This window comes from Ceratina calcarata, unplaced genomic scaffold (assembly GCF_001652005.2).
Source record: "Ceratina calcarata isolate Rehan_Ccalc_2016 unplaced genomic scaffold, ASM165200v1 scaffold350.2, whole genome shotgun sequence".
Classification (NCBI taxonomy): domain Eukaryota; kingdom Metazoa; phylum Arthropoda; class Insecta; order Hymenoptera; family Apidae; genus Ceratina; species Ceratina calcarata.
In genome coordinates, this window is record NW_017157935.1 from 186229 (window position 1) to 204999 (window position 18771).

An 18771-nucleotide genomic window follows, 5' to 3' on the forward strand; every position below is an offset into this window, starting at 1 on the left:
GGATTCAGGTCGGAAAGTGTTAACTAATTTCATTCATGAAAATATGTTCCAATTCATTTACCGTATCTGAATGACCCTAATTCCTTTACACAGTGGCCGCAAGCTTACGAATTATAAAATACTTTTCAACCGATTTAATAGGAATAGCGTGACTCACGGTACATCGTGCAACACCAGCAGAGACTACGTTGGACACTTACCTGAAACAGAAACATAAACAACATTAGTTAAAAAGGTGCAGGAAGAGGTCCGGAGTGTTTATCCGTTCGCGATCGACTTAATCGGAGATTGTAAAAAAGAGCCCGCTGATAAAACGCGTTTACCAGGAAAAAAGGAGATAACCCGAAGAGGAGCTCGCGATACGCAGACCAGTCGAAAATCGTCAGTGACGCTATCACGACAGATAATTCGCAAACATAATAGGACAAACACGGTCAGAGCCGTCTCGCATGGAAATTAGATTCGTTCGCGCACGCGAGCCCGGTTTTCCGCCAGAAAATCGATATCGACCCATCTACCCTCCCTTCACTGTTCCCATACAACGCACAGTTCAGCGGTGCTCATGTATTTATCAAATTCATCATACATAATTATTATAAATAAACGAACTCTAAATACAGAGTGAATCGATAAGAACTGCCGTGTACAACAAATTGTTTCATCATTTTATCGAAACGTATCGTGCAGAATTAATTATACGATGCGAATTATTAATTGAACTTATCCTTTTATTTCAGTAAATGAAAATGTATTATTTTTATCAGGCGTTATAACGAAATCAATAACCAGTAAACAATACTGACTCCCTTTTCGTACTCGAAGTATTTTCTGAATAAAATATTAATTGTTAACAGATTTTTGAACTGCAATATGTGATATTTATATTTTTAATTAAACACCTCTTCCAGAAGCGATGTATAAAAGACTAATCTGATGGAAGGCAAATAGAAGATCGAGGCTATTGCTTTTGCCGTTTCGCAGTAAACGAAAACGAATAAAATCCACGGCGGAAGCTTGTTACGGGGAACAAGCGCGGTAACCTCGTTATCCCACGAACGGGATTTTCGTTCTTCGCGTGGGAATCGCGCGCTTTATTTTCTCTCTCGCGCGGAAACGATTGATACGGCGCGCTAGGACTAGGACTCGGCCGGGGCAGCTGCGCGATTTCGCCCGTAAATTACATTCGCGTTTTAATATCGGCCCGGTCATAAATTCAGCTAACAGCGCCGAGAGCGTCGTTGCACCACGCTGGACCACGTGCATCCGACCGACTCCTAACGGACTCGATGAATTTTTGTCCCGTTTCCGTCGAGGAAATTAAAGAACCCGGTGGCACCGTATTAAGACTTCACAAACTCGGTTAAATCGAACAGTTTCAGAAAATATTAAGGCACGTCCAATAAATAATTTATTGATCAACTGAAGCGATGCTTTTAAATAATTTTGATTCATTTCAGGAGTAACAATACTCGGAAAATATTGGGACAAACATTTCTTAATTTTTTTCTGTTTTTTAATTAATTCAATGATTTAATGCGCTTCATCTTTTAATTTATTGACACGAAAATAAAATAAGGATGATAGAAAGCTGCTTTCAGGAATGAATTTAATTTTATTTAACTCCAACACATTCATTTATTTATATCGAGAGTTAAATTGTAGAAAACTTTCGACTGAGGAAGATAGCCCCACGGATGACCTCTCGTTATTATCTACAAGCGACGAACGCAGACCCCCGTCCCCATTTCTCAACTTCTTCGCCTTTTCTTCTCCCCTTGCTGATATCCAGCCTCCTCCAGACTCCGCTATCGAACAAGTATAATGAACGAGCCACACCGGAGCAGCGGAGGGGATTTCGTGTATACGAGGCCGAGATCGATACCCGCGGCTTTCCGCGACGTTAGGAAAAGCTTGTGGGAACGCTTACTATTGGTGCACTAACTATTTCACATTTTTCTATTATTCAAAACAATGAAAAATATTTATTACCATATAAACGTTGAACATTGAAATAATAAACAATCTCAATGTGAGGAAATTACAATCTTTCGTTTAGAACCATTGAAATGATAATTCTAATACATCTCTCTCGTCGTTGTCTGCCGAGAAAAATTGCTGCGGGCGCAATTGTAGTCTATTCTAACAACAGCATTTGTATAAGTATGTTGGAGCGTTTGTTAGATGGTCCACTGGCTACGAATACGTATAGAAAATATAAAGGACGCGAATCTGGGTTAGGTGGGCTCGAAGACGGAGAACGTGGAGTGCAAAGAAAAGAACTTCGGTGGGGGAGGTGAAACCTTGGGACCATCGTCAAAGAACAATCACAGTCATTCGTGGACCGTGTCCCTTCATTCCTGTCGAGTTTCCTTCTACCATGTATATTTGCAGCTGCTAAAAGATCAAATTGGGCCGTGGGTCGTACGACGTTGAACAGATTCACAGCTAACGAAATTCGGATTGAAATGCAAGGTAAGAGAACAACGTTGATTATTTGATCAAAAGCGAAGGAAACACACGGAAGTGGCGATTCTCTTGTATAGAGAATCTAAAAGCTGAAACTGTGGAACGCACACAGTATCAACGGGATAAAAGGTAGTTGTAATCCGACTAACAAGGGAAACATCCTAAGCGTTTAAGGGTGTCGAGTGAACAAAGGACGAAGGAAAATTCACGTGGCCGAGGGAACGGTGTCAAGTTCCTCGGTTTGAACATTGAAAATACTCTCTCTACAAGAGGACAAAGCGGGCTGAAAGCGAGCTCGGTTGTTACCGAAGACCGGAAAGCGCGTTGCGGGGAGGCTAAAACGATGCTGCTCGTGTGGGCGGAACGGGAGGCTGATATGAATAACGGATCATGCCTGGAGATGCCCAACGGATCAACAAAGAGATCCGAAGATAGATAAGAGTTTGGTGTTAGAGGAAAAACGCGAGATCCGCTCCTATAATCTTAGTAGATGGAAGTCGGCTCAAAATTAGCAACGAAATGTAAGAACAAACAATGAAGCGAGTGAGTTGAGAACAGAAAATAAAAGACGAGCATTCAGGCAAGTGAGAATCATCTCGGAGAAGATCGAGGGCTCTGAATAGAAAGAGGGTTCACAAGTCTCTCGTCGATACGACGGAACCTTGAGGAGAACCAGCGACAGCGAAAATGCAAAGACGGCGCGAAGCGAAGCGAGAAAAGAGGGCTGGTACCAGCAGCTGGGAAGAGAGTACAGGCAGTGGAGACGGTGTTCTCGCCTCGGTGCGGTGGCTGGAAACTGCAGGCTGCTGCTGCTGCTGCTGCGTGGGTGAAAACGGGAGGAGACGCGTCAGGGGCGGACGCGTGGGTGGTCCTGGGCCCCGGATGACTTAAAGAGAAGCTGCGACTAGCCCGGACCGATCGATATCTGCACCGACATCGCCACCGCGACGACACATCGTGGGGTTTTCCCGTCTGGAAGTTCTCTTCTCCCGCAGGATAGAGAGGGATTCCAACTATATCTACCCTGTACGTACGCCGCATCGCGTCGTCCCGTGGGAACGCCGCGTATGATTCACCCTCGCGATAGAACCGTGTTCCTTTTTATTTCGTTTCCCTCCTATTTCGTTTCGCGTATATGCGCCGGAGATTAAGTCGGCTCGACGGGCCAACAAAGAACTCCTTGTACCCGAGTATATTAAAGTCAACCACGACTTTTTTCCTTTCTGGCTTACGTGGATCCGAAAATTTCATGATATTTTTTTTTAAAATCCGACTGTGCTCAGTTGGTGTAGATCAGAGAGAATGTGTAAGTAGATGCTGTATTACGTTATTACTTCCTTCCAACGATTCCATTTCATATGAATATAAGCTATTATTTTTAGTGCACCATTATAGAATACTTTTGGATTTTCTTTCTGCTACCAATCATTGTTAAAGGAGAGGAAAGAAAATTGCTTGAACGGGAATATTGCTCGACACCTGGTATTAACCCGAGGCACGGAAACCTCATAAATCCTCGGCAGGGAGGATGCTCTGAATCGAAGAAAAGGCGAAGGGGTGAGAGAGAGAACGTTCCAGCGAATTTCTCTAGCAGACGAGATACCCGGAGAGAATTTCGAGCCGACCCGATGCACAAAACAGCGATCGAACAGCCTCAACTTTTCCGCAGACAGATCCAGTTCATCGGCTATAGTTCACGGTAGCTATGTATATACTTCGACGAAGTTACCGTCAGTCTCCAAGAGCGAAGTCAAACTTGAGGCACGAGTGAGCATTATGCTTCGTGGTCCTTTGTCCTTGCCAAAATGCAAACGACTCGAGCTCCCACATTCGACTTTGATAACTTCATGATTAATTAATTGCTAAGAAGTATTTTCGTACACCGAGAGAACCGAACGTTTTATGTATTTACAGAGAAATGGAATGTGACGAAATATGTACAATATTGAAGAATGCTTATCACAAAACGTTTCTGCCTACATCGAATTTTTCTAATTGATTTGTATAAAAATTCACGGTCTGTAAATAACGTAATTACATTTTCGACGTTTGGCTGCACGTATTTTACATTTCTCACTGAGTAAAAAAATTCCGATCATCGATAGACGCGAAGGTAAAAGCAGAATATCGACCGGTGGCACGCGAAGATCAAATATCGGCGATTAATTCAGCGATTGGATTATTGCTCGCGAATCGCTTCGATTACCGCTCGACTTCCACCGATAAAACGCGAATTAATTCTATTTCGCGCACAGCCAGTCGACGCACGCCAGAAGCGAGTGAGTTGAGAACAGAAAATAAAAGACGAGCATTCAGGCAAGTGAGAATCATCTCGGAGAAGATCGAGGGCTCTGAATAGAAAGAGGGTTCACAAGTCTCTCGTCGATACGACGGAACCTTGAGGAGAACCAGCGACAGCGAAAATGCAAAGACGGCGCGAAGCGAAGCGAGAAAAGAGGGCTGGTACCAGCAGCTGGGAAGAGAGTACAGGCAGTGGAGACGGTGTTCTCGCCTCGGTGCGGTGGCTGGAAACTGCAGGCTGCTGCTGCTGCTGCTGCGTGGGTGAAAACGGGAGGAGACGCGTCAGGGGCGGACGCGTGGGTGGTCCTGGGCCCCGGATGACTTAAAGAGAAGCTGCGACTAGCCCGGACCGATCGATATCTGCACCGACATCGCCACCGCGACGACACATCGTGGGGTTTTCCCGTCTGGAAGTTCTCTTCTCCCGCAGGATAGAGAGGGATTCCAACTATATCTACCCTGTACGTACGCCGCATCGCGTCGTCCCGTGGGAACGCCGCGTATGATTCACCCTCGCGATAGAACCGTGTTCCTTTTTATTTCGTTTCCCTCCTATTTCGTTTCGCGTATATGCGCCGGAGATTAAGTCGGCTCGACGGGCCAACAAAGAACTCCTTGTACCCGAGTATATTAAAGTCAACCACGACTTTTTTCCTTTCTGGCTTACGTGGATCCGAAAATTTCATGATATTTTTTTTTAAAATCCGACTGTGCTCAGTTGGTGTAGATCAGAGAGAATGTGTAAGTAGATGCTGTATTACGTTATTACTTCCTTCCAACGATTCCATTTCATATGAATATAAGCTATTATTTTTAGTGCACCATTATAGAATACTTTTGGATTTTCTTTCTGCTACCAATCATTGTTAAAGGAGAGGAAAGAAAATTGCTTGAACGGGAATATTGCTCGACACCTGGTATTAACCCGAGGCACGGAAACCTCATAAATCCTCGGCAGGGAGGATGCTCTGAATCGAAGAAAAGGCGAAGGGGTGAGAGAGAGAACGTTCCAGCGAATTTCTCTAGCAGACGAGATACCCGGAGAGAATTTCGAGCCGACCCGATGCACAAAACAGCGATCGAACAGCCTCAACTTTTCCGCAGACAGATCCAGTTCATCGGCTATAGTTCACGGTAGCTATGTATATACTTCGACGAAGTTACCGTCAGTCTCCAAGAGCGAAGTCAAACTTGAGGCACGAGTGAGCATTATGCTTCGTGGTCCTTTGTCCTTGCCAAAATGCAAACGACTCGAGCTCCCACATTCGACTTTGATAACTTCATGATTAATTAATTGCTAAGAAGTATTTTCGTACACCGAGAGAACCGAACGTTTTATGTATTTACAGAGAAATGGAATGTGACGAAATATGTACAATATTGAAGAATGCTTATCACAAAACGTTTCTGCCTACATCGAATTTTTCTAATTGATTTGTATAAAAATTCACGGTCTGTAAATAACGTAATTACATTTTCGACGTTTGGCTGCACGTATTTTACATTTCTCACTGAGTAAAAAAATTCCGATCATCGATAGACGCGAAGGTAAAAGCAGAATATCGACCGGTGGCACGCGAAGATCAAATATCGGCGATTAATTCAGCGATTGGATTATTGCTCGCGAATCGCTTCGATTACCGCTCGACTTCCACCGATAAAACGCGAATTAATTCTATTTCGCGCACAGCCAGTCGACGCACGCCAGCGTCGTGTCAAGTGATTAAAATTAATTAATCGCCGTAATTGAAAGGACGATAACGCCGGAAAACTGCTACCATCCACGATAACTAGGAAAAATTTGATACAATGTACTATAATCTGTTCCGTGAAATTATTTTTCGAACAAGCCCGAGTACTGAGACTCGTCCGTAAATTCTTAGAATTACTGGAGAAACCGATCCTCGTGCGTTTTAACCGCTGCTTTAATTACAAGACTCCGCGATATCTCCTTGGCAAATTATCCAAGTCCTACATTTTCTCAATTTGCGTCAGTTAAATTGCTCATACATGTATGTAAAACAAGTAGACGATACACTCTGATTGAATTGATATTCATATTAATTATCTTAACAGTCTCCTTGATTTTTCTTGTTTTTCTTCATAATATCAATTGCGATATCTTTATTCTTCGTTTCAATCATTATCTGATTTAAATATGATGTTTACATTCATTCGCTATTGCAGATATTGAGGAAAGGTTCATACTGTAATGACATTGAATCAATATATACTAAAAATCATCATTACTCCCACTTGTACTACACTCAATACTACATTATTCATTTTACAATGATTTTCTGTGCTTCAGCACCGATTCACGGTCAATTTTCTCGCGGCTCGCAGATGTTCGCGAATCCCCAGTCTAAAAACAGTTGCAAGGTGTGAATCATTCGAACACTGATGACGAACAGTTATATATATTGCACGAACGCTAGACTGGGAATCGGGCGTTCTCCAAATTCCCGACGCCGCGCCGCTTCCCTAACGAGCCACTCGTGGAAATATTTCAACCTGGTCCTGGCAATTCTCTCCCAATTAACGGACAGAGAATAAAAAAACACCGTTCACCCTTACTTTCTCTAACCCCAACTATTTCAACGGTAAACTAAATTCTGTTCAAATGCGAAATCGCACATTTATGTTGTAAACATATGTAACATATGTAATTTAACATTGAAGGCTATTTTTGGAAAATTTCTGTTTAATCTTTAGTTGGAATAATGTTGGCAGTGCTGATAAAATTTCGTTAACCTCGATTTTTCATAGCTCGAAATTTAATCCGCGCTTTTTCATCTCACATCTATTACATACTGGTACCCGCACCGAATTTTCCAAACTTATCAGAAGAGAGAGCCCGTATCCCTACAGTCTAGAGACTTCCAACAAAAAATAATGATACAATGAAAAAGGATCAAGATTTCTAGAATTAATAGACCAGGTCTCAATTATTAGATCTTGAGAAATAAAACTAAATGTACGTAAATATCAGAAGAAATGTATTACATTGTCACATATGAGACGATCGATACTTCAGAATATTCATATTTTGAAATTGACTATTCTCAATCATGTAACAATCTAAACACTATTGCAGACATGTTTGAAGTTCTTATGAGTCAGAGCAACAGGAAGGAGAGATATACAAAATAATTTCGACTGTTGGCAGAAGCTAACTTCTCAAAGGTGGATGACGGATGCCTACGTGCAATGACCACTATGACAACAATATCGCCTCAGGTATAACCGACTCTAACAGCACAAACACATTTCTCGATTGTCCATTTTCCTCATTCTTGTTTACAGAATGAAACATTCAACGGAGAGTTCACCGACTCGTTTCTCTGGTTATCCTCTCGACAGTGGGTTGTTAAGTAGGAGAACTTCCGCGTGAATATATAATAAATCACGAATCGCGAGTGTAGGTAGAAGGATCGATACACAGTAGCGCTTGGGCGATAATCGAATATTCTTAGACTCGAATACGCACGGGCCAGCAACCTATTCTCCTCGACCCTGCAACCAACATGTTCTCGAACAGTGAATTACAGATAAACGAAAACTACGAAGCTACGCCACTTTCATTCACACGTTCATGGCTGCATAGTTCTTTGTCTACTGGGTACATTCTGTGTTCTTCGAATCATTAGACAGATTGAAGAATGAGTTCTTAAAATCATGATTGTATCAAAACTCCTTATGTGATAAACAATTGAATGAGTCAATTGTGAAATACCAGACATATTTTCATTTATATACAACTCTACTGCGACGTAGAAAGTAATTTTATTTTAGATGCAAACTCAAAATCTCATCAACAAGTTATTGTTTAATTATTTGTTACTATTGAACGATTGAGAATTATGGAGTTTTAGAAATGTTCAAGAATTTCAATGTTCTTGCAGAAAGGTAATAGGAATTTTACTATGTTAAGTTATTCTTGCCTGACTCGGATTTTAATACGGAAAATGAAGAATCGTCGCTGGCACGTATCAAAGGCAACGCGAGCATCGCGTTTCCCGTGATAAATATACCTATCCGGGTAGAGGGAGCGTGGGTCCCGCGGGGTACATGGGATTTATTCGTTTCCGCAATGGGCACGAAGGTAAAACGTCTGCCGGATGAATGAAGAGGCTCCGGGCCGTTGCAAATGGACCGCGACCAGTCCGCTTGCGAGTTTTGTTAACTCAATCATGCTCACCGAAATTAGACCCATTACACCGACAGGTCGAATGATTCAAAATCCGACGTTCATGTTTTTTTCATTTTTATTACGTCTTTTGACATCAAAACGAATGAGACATTAAAAATATTTGATAAATCGTAACAAAATTGTTCAAATAATTAAAGATATAGACGATGATATGTGTAACTGCAACATTCTTTAGGAAAACTATCTAAATACTTGCACATGATAAAGCTGAGGATTTTAAATATGTCCTGAGCTCCTATATGAAATATTTTTATCCTTCCTTACAATTAAAAATTGTTTCTCAGTCAATTTTCACTGACTCCCAAAACCTTCCGTGATTTACAAAAGGAAACAAAATCTATTGCGTAATAAGCGAGAAGATTAGATGTACAAATAGAACGAGATATTAAAAGTGTACGGGACGCCCCAATTGGCACTATACATAAATAAAACGAGTGTCCGACCGATCGAGCTGCCTCTTTCTATTCGATTTCCTCCGCGAATAGCCACGCATTGACCCGTCCGAAATTAACCGGCCGGTTACATGTCAAATGTCAGCAAGTATGACGACAATGCAAAGAGGGAACTGGCCGGCCGTGTCTTCGAAGCGGGCGTTGATCGTGAATAATGGAGGACCGTGTCGTCTCTGACTCGCGACGGAGACAATAGCCGGCGCGTTGCGCTATTTAATCATCAATCTTAATCCGGACTGGCCGGCCGCGTGCAAGCGTTAGAAGTTAATTCCCATATCAGTATGCCGACACGAACCACCGGACGTGTCCCTCCATGACGCGAATTCGCAACGAGTCCCGCTTGCGAAATGGACCGACAGAAATTGTTCCAAAATCCGTGCTGGAACGCTGCACGAATTTTATTGAAAACAAATCGTCTCACCATCCTGTAAACTATGTATTTTACAATCTTGCTTCTCACGTTATTATTACAAAAGATCCTCTGCTAATTTTTAGATGCGTACGTATGAAAACCGAGAGATAGACTTCTGCGCTCGAATAATGAAACTCGTCGGTGTTCTATTTGAAAAGCGAGTCCGTCAAACATTTGCACAGTGCCAACTCGTATTCCTACTTCGACCAGACCCAGCCAGCCTACCTTACTTCCTTAATTGATCACAAATTTTCCAACTTAGGTAGGTCCTTCCTCTACCGTTCGGCGAGGCAGTCAAGTGAAAACTGATTTTCCAGCAAACGGAAATATTTCTCCTTCGGCTTCAGAGTAAATCGAATTAGGAGAACAACGGCGGTCTTTGAAAAACTCGAGAAGGATCCATCCGGATCCTCCCACGTTAAGTACATTCGTAAGTGATAATTTCCAAGTGACGTGAAAAACAATGGGCGGACAGAGAAAAAGAGACCTTGACACGTATTCATCGCTCGCTCGCGGATTAACCACGCGCCCGCCGGTTCGAGCTTAAAGCGATGCTTCCTCGCATCCCCCGTACCCGGGACGTGAAATATTTCTTAATATATCTGAACGCGACCCGCCTAATTAATTTGCGTGCAGGGTTTCTGCCCTCTAGAATGCCGGAGATATTTCTTCTAGCAGACTAGTACAATTTGTGTTCGTATCTCCTACAACACGGACGTTTAATCATTGCTGAAACCCAGAGCTCTTACTTCCTATTTACTATCTCTGGCCATACAATTATGTAGNATTCAACAGATTTCAAACTATAACTATTCTCTATATTCTTGGATTTCTCAATCATTAAAATGTTTACGCCGAAAATCACGTACACTCGATTATGCGCGCCTGGAATCTAAACAATTTATTTCGAAAATCGTTTGATAGCCGGTAACTGAATCGAGACGTAGTAATTTTAACCAACGCGCACAATACCGATTCAACTTTGGTCCCCAATGACTCTTTAGGGAAATGGAATCGTACTCCTGCGGATAATTTTGTGTTTGCCTTTTAAAAATTCGATTTTCCAAGGGAAAACGTCACGTGCGATTTAGTTTCACGTAATACTAACAATAAGTTGGAGTTTGCGTTGGCACGCGACGCACGGCCTACTCGCGTGCTTCCGCGGGGCATGACCCTCAATTTTAACTTAGAATCGTGACCAGAAATAACTTGGACTCATACGAAAATTGACGAGCCAGTTTCTGGTGGGCCATTAAAAAACGGACCCAAGTGTCCAAAGATAATAAACGTAATAGAAAACAGGTCTACGGTAATTCATGTAAAATGAAAGAAAATTGTAAGACTGCGTTGATTCAATAATCTGAAACAAGAATATCAACTATTTCTTATAATCACTTGTGCTGACAAGTCTGCACGTTGTTACAAAAAATATATATGAACTGTCCGCAACGCATTGAGTTCTGTGGGACATTCTAAAGAAACTAATTTCAAAGATAAATTAGGAGATAATTCTCAGGCGTTCTGTGAATCGGACGGAGTATAGATAGGGACGACAAAAGCCGTTCAATTCGAGAGAAATATGCTCCCGATCGCACGCAGACGCGCAACAATCGAACTTCAACCTCCGCCGCTTATCAGCAAACTTTCACCGAGCAACAAGACCGCATCGTCTGACACGAACTTCGAACGCGCAATCACCTATCAGCGGTGCCAAGGAACGTTCGATTGTCTCCGAACGACAAAACTTCAAAACTGTGATACAGTTCTACGAAATTCAGCAAAAGAGTCAAACATAAGAATAGTATAATTATAAAGTATTTACCGAAACGTAAACTTTAATAAATAAAAGGAGTTCTTGTTTCGTAAAAAGATCAATAAAATAAAAATAAATACGTGGACGCTTTTATTTCGCCATTGAAATCCAAGATGAAAGGAACCGCAACAGAAGCGGGAAAAACAAGAATTACATAATTCATAAAGTACCTTATGAAACATAAACTAATTTGAATAAATAAACGGTACCTCTTTCATAACAAACATCCAGGAAATAAAAGGAGTCATACAGTGTTGTTTTTTTTACTAGTAACTATCACATCTGGTGAAACCCAAGATTAAAAGAAACGCAAGAGGATCGGAAAACAAAGGCCAGCTGTATGATACCGTGATCGAAGATGCGGTTAGCCAAAGAAAAAATATGCCGATTAAAGCGCGTGTAACGATATCGATGACAAGGTGACACGTCGCAAGGATAGACGAAATAGACTGTATCATCCGTAGATAAATTCCAAATGAATTTTACACAGTTGAGAATAGAATTTCTCAAGAGTAGTGGATGAAGAAGTTTGAAAATCCAGGACAATTACGAGACGACAATTAAGATAGCGAATAATGTAAAAGTTGCGGGAAACTCCATTTTACTCTTCGTTTTCCGCGGTGCCAACTTGCATTATGCATGCCTCTTTCTTTAGTTTCACTTTTTTATACATCTTTTTTCCTTGCTTCGCTCCGGGCAGAAGTTAAATTGCGAGTAATAACGGTAAGCTTGATGGAACTGCTCGACAAATCGCGATTTGCAATATTATTTCTGTACAGCGACGTGTATGTTAATTCTTATAACTGCAGATGCTATAACATTTAAAAAACATTTGAATCTTGTATCAACTGAAACGTTCAGTGTGCTCATGCAAATCGATTTAGCTATTTCTTTCCCCTAGAACACTTCAAGTATATAATCATAAAGCTTGCAGAGTCAGAAAGTAAGAAATCAGCATTGGTAAATAGGTTTAAAGACTGCGAAACTGTAATAACGATCGACCCCTAGTGGAAATAAAGTACCGATACACCGTGCTCTGGAAATAGCCCACCATGCCCTATATTTCAAAATACACGTCGCGTAGAAAAAGCTACCGGGTAGGGGATGGAAACAGAGGAGGGACGAGTAAAAAGAAATTAGCGTGAGAGGACTAATATATCGACGCGAGTGGCTCGTAGATGACGTTTGCTCGTCCACTCGAGCCTGTTGGAGCGTCATCGATTCCTACGGGAATAATACTAAAAAGGAATGGACCAGAGACTCGAAAAACGACTGCTTCCTGGGAAAAGCCGTCGGTACGTGACCGTGGCGTCACGTATTTTTCTTCTTCCCGTGCTTTCGCCCATATTTTTCCTTCTCTCCTCTCCGCTGTTTATTTTCACGGAATTGGCACTGCTAATGCCGTCGGATTAATGTTGGCCAGCTCGTGACGCTGTAATCTGCTTTGAAATTTTTCGTCCGACGAGCTCGTCTCTTTTTTGAACAGAGTAAAAAATGGGAACACGTCGGCTGGCTTGGAAAATTCGTGAAAATTAACCGACACTCGATGGAACTAATATAAACGATCGATCGCGCACGACAGATTGTTGGGAAGTGCTTTCCTGTGTTGTATATCGGTTTTTCCTCTCGCTTAGCGGATGCATTTTATTTTCTTGCTGTTTTCGTGAAATATTGTTTGCCAACAAAAACGTGGAGCACTCTATTTGTTCATAAATGTAAAGTATTTTAAAATGAAATATCAGTCGAAAACCAAGTTTTCCACGTTAGGAAGAGAGGATGTGACCAATTCTCGTTTTTCCTCGGTTTATTTGGATAGACACTGTGTTTCAAACTGATATCCGGATTTCGATACAAAATAAAAGTAATCTGTCGATACTATTCAGCTTTCCTCTGCCAATTTTTAACTCAGATTACTAAATTTTTACAGATTACAAAATTTAACTCAGATAACTAAGATTAAACCATCCACACAGGCATTTTTATGGGAGCAGCGGTTGCTTATAAAATGTCTAATCGCTATAAAGATTTAAACCAAATCGTTTTTTCGCTTTATCCCTACGATAAAATACTTTTATTCGGAGACCATCGTTCCACCGTATTCGAGACAGCATCCTCGACAAACGAAAAGTGAAAAACGCGACGCAAAGGCGAGTAACGCGATACGCATATCAACGGTAATTACGCGAGGCGACCATTGCGGATGGCAGCGCGAACGTTTTGAACGTGTGCAAAAAAAAAGAGAGGAGAAACAAACGACGCGTTCTTCGTCGACCATGACGAGCCTGGAGAGTATTTATGCACAAGACGCGGACGTTTCGCGTCGCGACGCACGTGCGTCGGCTGCGAAAACTTACACTACGTTCGATTCCCGGGATGTAATTCGATGTCTTGCTCGAAACCTTGACCAGTGACGGTCATACAGTTGATGCATTACAAATCATTTGCAGTGTATATAAAAATATTATAATTAGACTGTAAAATAGTTATAATTAGACTGTAAATTTTACATTATGTAACAAAATTGAGCATGTAAACAGTGTAAAAAATACATGTAGCCGACAAAAGTGCATAGAGTATCAACAGCATACTGCATAGCATGATATTTAGAGGATTAAAGAACAGTCTGACTAAATATCATTTCTACAAGTCTTATTTTGCATACAAATCCGCAGTCTAATTATAACAAAACTGATACAATATAATGATTGTGGTAGCGCATAATATAATATCTGATACAATGGTTAATCTAATGATTGATATACTGTTTAATTACTTTGGGAATAATGACCAGAGCAATTGTGCGTACGCTAGTGATGAAAATCAGTTAAGCATTATGCCATACAATATTTGAGCTAGAAACAAGATTATAACTTATTGTTATCCATGATTTTAGTTTGATGTAGAAATAAAACCAAAAGTGCCAAATGCAAGGAAATATTTATATACTTCAGAGGTTGATTCTTATAAAGTTCTACGAAATTCAGCAAAAGAGTCAAACATAAGAATAGTATAATTATAAAGTATTTACCGAAACGTAAACTTTAATAAATAAAAGGAGTTCTTGTTTCGTAAAAAGATCAATAAAATAAAAATAAATACGTGGACGCTTTTATTTCGCCATTGAAATCCAAGATGAAAGGAACCGCAACAGAAGCGGGAAAAACAAGAATTACATAATTCATAAAGTACCTTATGAAACATAAACTAATTTGAATAAATAAACGGTACCTCTTTCATAACAAACATCCAGGAAATAAAAGGAGTCATACAGTGTTGTTTTTTTTACTAGTAACTATCACATCTGGTGAAACCCAAGATTAAAAGAAACGCAAGAGGATCGGAAAACAAAGGCCAGCTGTATGATACCGTGATCGAAGATGCGGTTAGCCAAAGAAAAAATATGCCGATTAAAGCGCGTGTAACGATATCGATGACAAGGTGACACGTCGCAAGGATAGACTGTATCATCCGTAGATAAATTCCAAATGAATTTTACACAGTTGAGAATAGAATTTCTCAAGAGTAGTGGATGAAGAAGTTTGAAAATCCAGGACAATTACGAGACGACAATTAAGATAGCGAATAATGTAAAAGTTGCGGGAAACTCCATTTTACTCTTCGTTTTCCGCGGTGCCAACTTGCATTATGCATGCCTCTTTCTTTAGTTTCACTTTTTTATACATCTTTTTTCCTTGCTTCGCTCCGGGCAGAAGTTAAATTGCGAGTAATAACGGTAAGCTTGATGGAACTGCTCGACAAATCGCGATTTGCAATATTATTTCTGTACAGCGACGTGTATGTTAATTCTTATAACTGCAGATGCTATAACATTTAAAAAACATTTGAATCTTGTATCAACTGAAACGTTCAGTGTGCTCATGCAAATCGATTTAGCTATTTCTTTCCCCTAGAACACTTCAAGTATATAATCATAAAGCTTGCAGAGTCAGAAAGTAAGAAATCAGCATTGGTAAATAGGTTTAAAGACTGCGAAACTGTAATAACGATCGACCCCTAGTGGAAATAAAGTACCGATACACCGTGCTCTGGAAATAGCCCACCATGCCCTATATTTCAAAATACACGTCGCGTAGAAAAAGCTACCGGGTAGGGGATGGAAACAGAGGAGGGACGAGTAAAAAGAAATTAGCGTGAGAGGACTAATATATCGACGCGAGTGGCTCGTAGATGACGTTTGCTCGTCCACTCGAGCCTGTTGGAGCGTCATCGATTCCTACGGGAATAATACTAAAAAGGAATGGACCAGAGACTCGAAAAACGACTGCTTCCTGGGAAAAGCCGTCGGTACGTGACCGTGGCGTCACGTATTTTTCTTCTTCCCGTGCTTTCGCCCATATTTTTCCTTCTCTCCTCTCCGCTGTTTATTTTCACGGAATTGGCACTGCTAATGCCGTCGGATTAATGTTGGCCAGCTCGTGACGCTGTAATCTGCTTTGAAATTTTTCGTCCGACGAGCTCGTCTCTTTTTTGAACAGAGTAAAAAATGGGAACACGTCGGCTGGCTTGGAAAATTCGTGAAAATTAACCGACACTCGATGGAACTAATATAAACGATCGATCGCGCACGACAGATTGTTGGGAAGTGCTTTCCTGTGTTGTATATCGGTTTTTCCTCTCGCTTAGCGGATGCATTTTATTTTCTTGCTGTTTTCGTGAAATATTGTTTGCCAACAAAAACGTGGAGCACTCTATTTGTTCATAAATGTAAAGTATTTTAAAATGAAATATCAGTCGAAAACCAAGTTTTCCACGTTAGGAAGAGAGGATGTGACCAATTCTCGTTTTTCCTCGGTTTATTTGGATAGACACTGTGTTTCAAACTGATATCCGGATTTCGATACAAAATAAAAGTAATCTGTCGATACTATTCAGCTTTCCTCTGCCAATTTTTAACTCAGATTACTAAATTTTTACAGATTACAAAATTTAACTCAGATAACTAAGATTAAACCATCCACACAGGCATTTTTATGGGAGCAGCGGTTGCTTATAAAATGTCTAATCGCTATAAAGATTTAAACCAAATCGTTTTTTCGCTTTATCCCTACGATAAAATACTTTTATTCGGAGACCATCGTTCCACCGTATTCGAGACAGCATCCTCGACAAACGAAAAGTGAAAAACGCGACGCAAAGGCGAGTAACGCGATACGCATATCAACGGTAATTACGCGAGGCGACCATTGCGGATGGCAGCGCGAACGTTTTGAACGTGTGCAAAAAAAAAGAGAGGAGAAACAAACGACGCGTTCTTCGTCGACCATGACGAGCCTGGAGAGTATTTATGCACAAGACGCGGACGTTTCGCGTCGCGACGCACGTGCGTCGGCTGCGAAAACTTACACTACGTTCGATTCCCGGGATGTAATTCGATGTCTTTGCTCGAAACCTTGACCAGTGATGGTCATACAGGTGATGCATTACAAATCATTTGCAGTGTATATAAAAATATTATAATTAGACTGTAAAATAGTTATAATTAGACTGTAAATTTTACATTATGTAACAAAATTGAGCATGTAAACAGTGTAAAAAATACATGTAGCCGACAAAAGTGCATAGAGTATCAACAGCATACTGCATAGCATGATATTTAGAGGATTAAAGAACAGTCTGACTAAATATCATTTCTACAAGTCTTATTTTGCATACAAATCCGCAGTCTAATTATAACAAAACTGATACAATATAATGATTGTGGTAGCGCATAATATAATATCTGATACAATGGTTAATCTAATGATTGATATACTGTTTAATTACTTTGGGAATAATGACCAGAGCAATTGTGCGTACGCTAGTGATGAAAATCAGTTAAGCATTATGCCATACAATATTTGAGCTAGAAACAAGATTATAACTTATTGTTATCCATGATTTTAGTTTGATGTAGAAATAAAACCAAAAGTGCCAAATGCAAGGAAATATTTATATACTTCAGAGGTTGATTCTTATAAATAAAAAGTGAAAATTTCATTCGGAACGAGCAGTACGAAAGCCAGAAGAACGGTGAGATTGTATAGGGGAGAGAGAAAGGAAGGTCAGGTTTATTGTACGCGAAATCCAATGCGGTTGAGGCTACTTTTGAACGGAAAGGAAAAGCCTTATACCTGCGTTTTACGATCTACCTGGCTGGATAAACGTGAACGGAAAATATACCGGCACAAATATTTCTGGGAACTATCGCCAGACAAAAAAACGAATGATAGTTTGTACAGATAAACCAATTTTAGGCTAAGATTATCTATACAAGATATTTATTTACGCTCTGTTTGATGCATAAGCACTGATTAAACTAGATGTATGTAAGTATCTAATGTTGATACTTTCCGAGTATAGTTACTGATTAGTTTTATCAGACATAGTTTCACAATCAGCTGTTATAAATACGAAACGTAATATTTGAGAAGGTAGCGAGACAACGAAGATAGCGAGCAAAGTATTTACTTTCACTTCGAGGTGCTCTCTGTCCTCGCTCCTCGCTGTACATCCTAACCTTTCCATCATTAAAACTTTTATGAACGAACAGAGATAAATAACTATATTATTACTGTACGGAACACGTGTTTGACTGAGAACTGAATTATCTAACGCTCTAAACATTTTGTAAGCACCGTGCTCTGACTTCCTTCCTCCCTTCGTTCGCGAATTCCCGGCGAAGCTGCACATAACCTCTAACCATCATTCAAGGTATTCACGTGAAAGGCAGAATGCTGATCCGCCTTTTCGTTGTAGCAAAGCAATAACAAGTAAATATTTTTGTACAAAAACAACTGACGACTAAACGAGATTCGAACGGAACGAAAAAAAAACAAATATTATTTACAACTGGAGACACTGTGCGCAGTTCAGTACTCGACTGATACCCGCGTACGCGTGTATTTCATCAAAGGGCAAGGGTCGAACGGGCATCCGGATGACATCGAATCGTTTACGAATCGCGAATCAAAAATAGAAACGAAGGTAGGATATTCCACGGCAGCTCCGGCGCTTCGTATCGAACCGACGCTCCGAACCGTTTCCAGTAAAGAGAGGGTAGAGAGACAGCGAGTGAGGGAAAGCGGAGAGTCGCCTCCCTCCTAGCTGTACGTAG

At 40.7% G+C, this 18771-nt stretch overlaps 1 protein-coding gene and 1 long non-coding RNA gene across 10 annotated transcripts in view; one reads left to right on the top strand and one right to left on the bottom strand.

Moving 5' to 3' along the window:
* LOC108625260 (RNA-binding Fox protein 1) overlaps positions 1–18771 on the bottom strand; it is a 232621-nt gene that overhangs the window by 107093 nt on the left and 106757 nt on the right. The window lies entirely within an intron of this gene.
* LOC113464384 (uncharacterized) lies at positions 4810–9461 on the top strand. The gene is made up of 4 exons (XR_003389230.1): positions 4810–5228; positions 5640–5901; positions 7865–8007; positions 8074–9461. It is a non-coding gene; the product is annotated as an uncharacterized LOC113464384 (long non-coding RNA).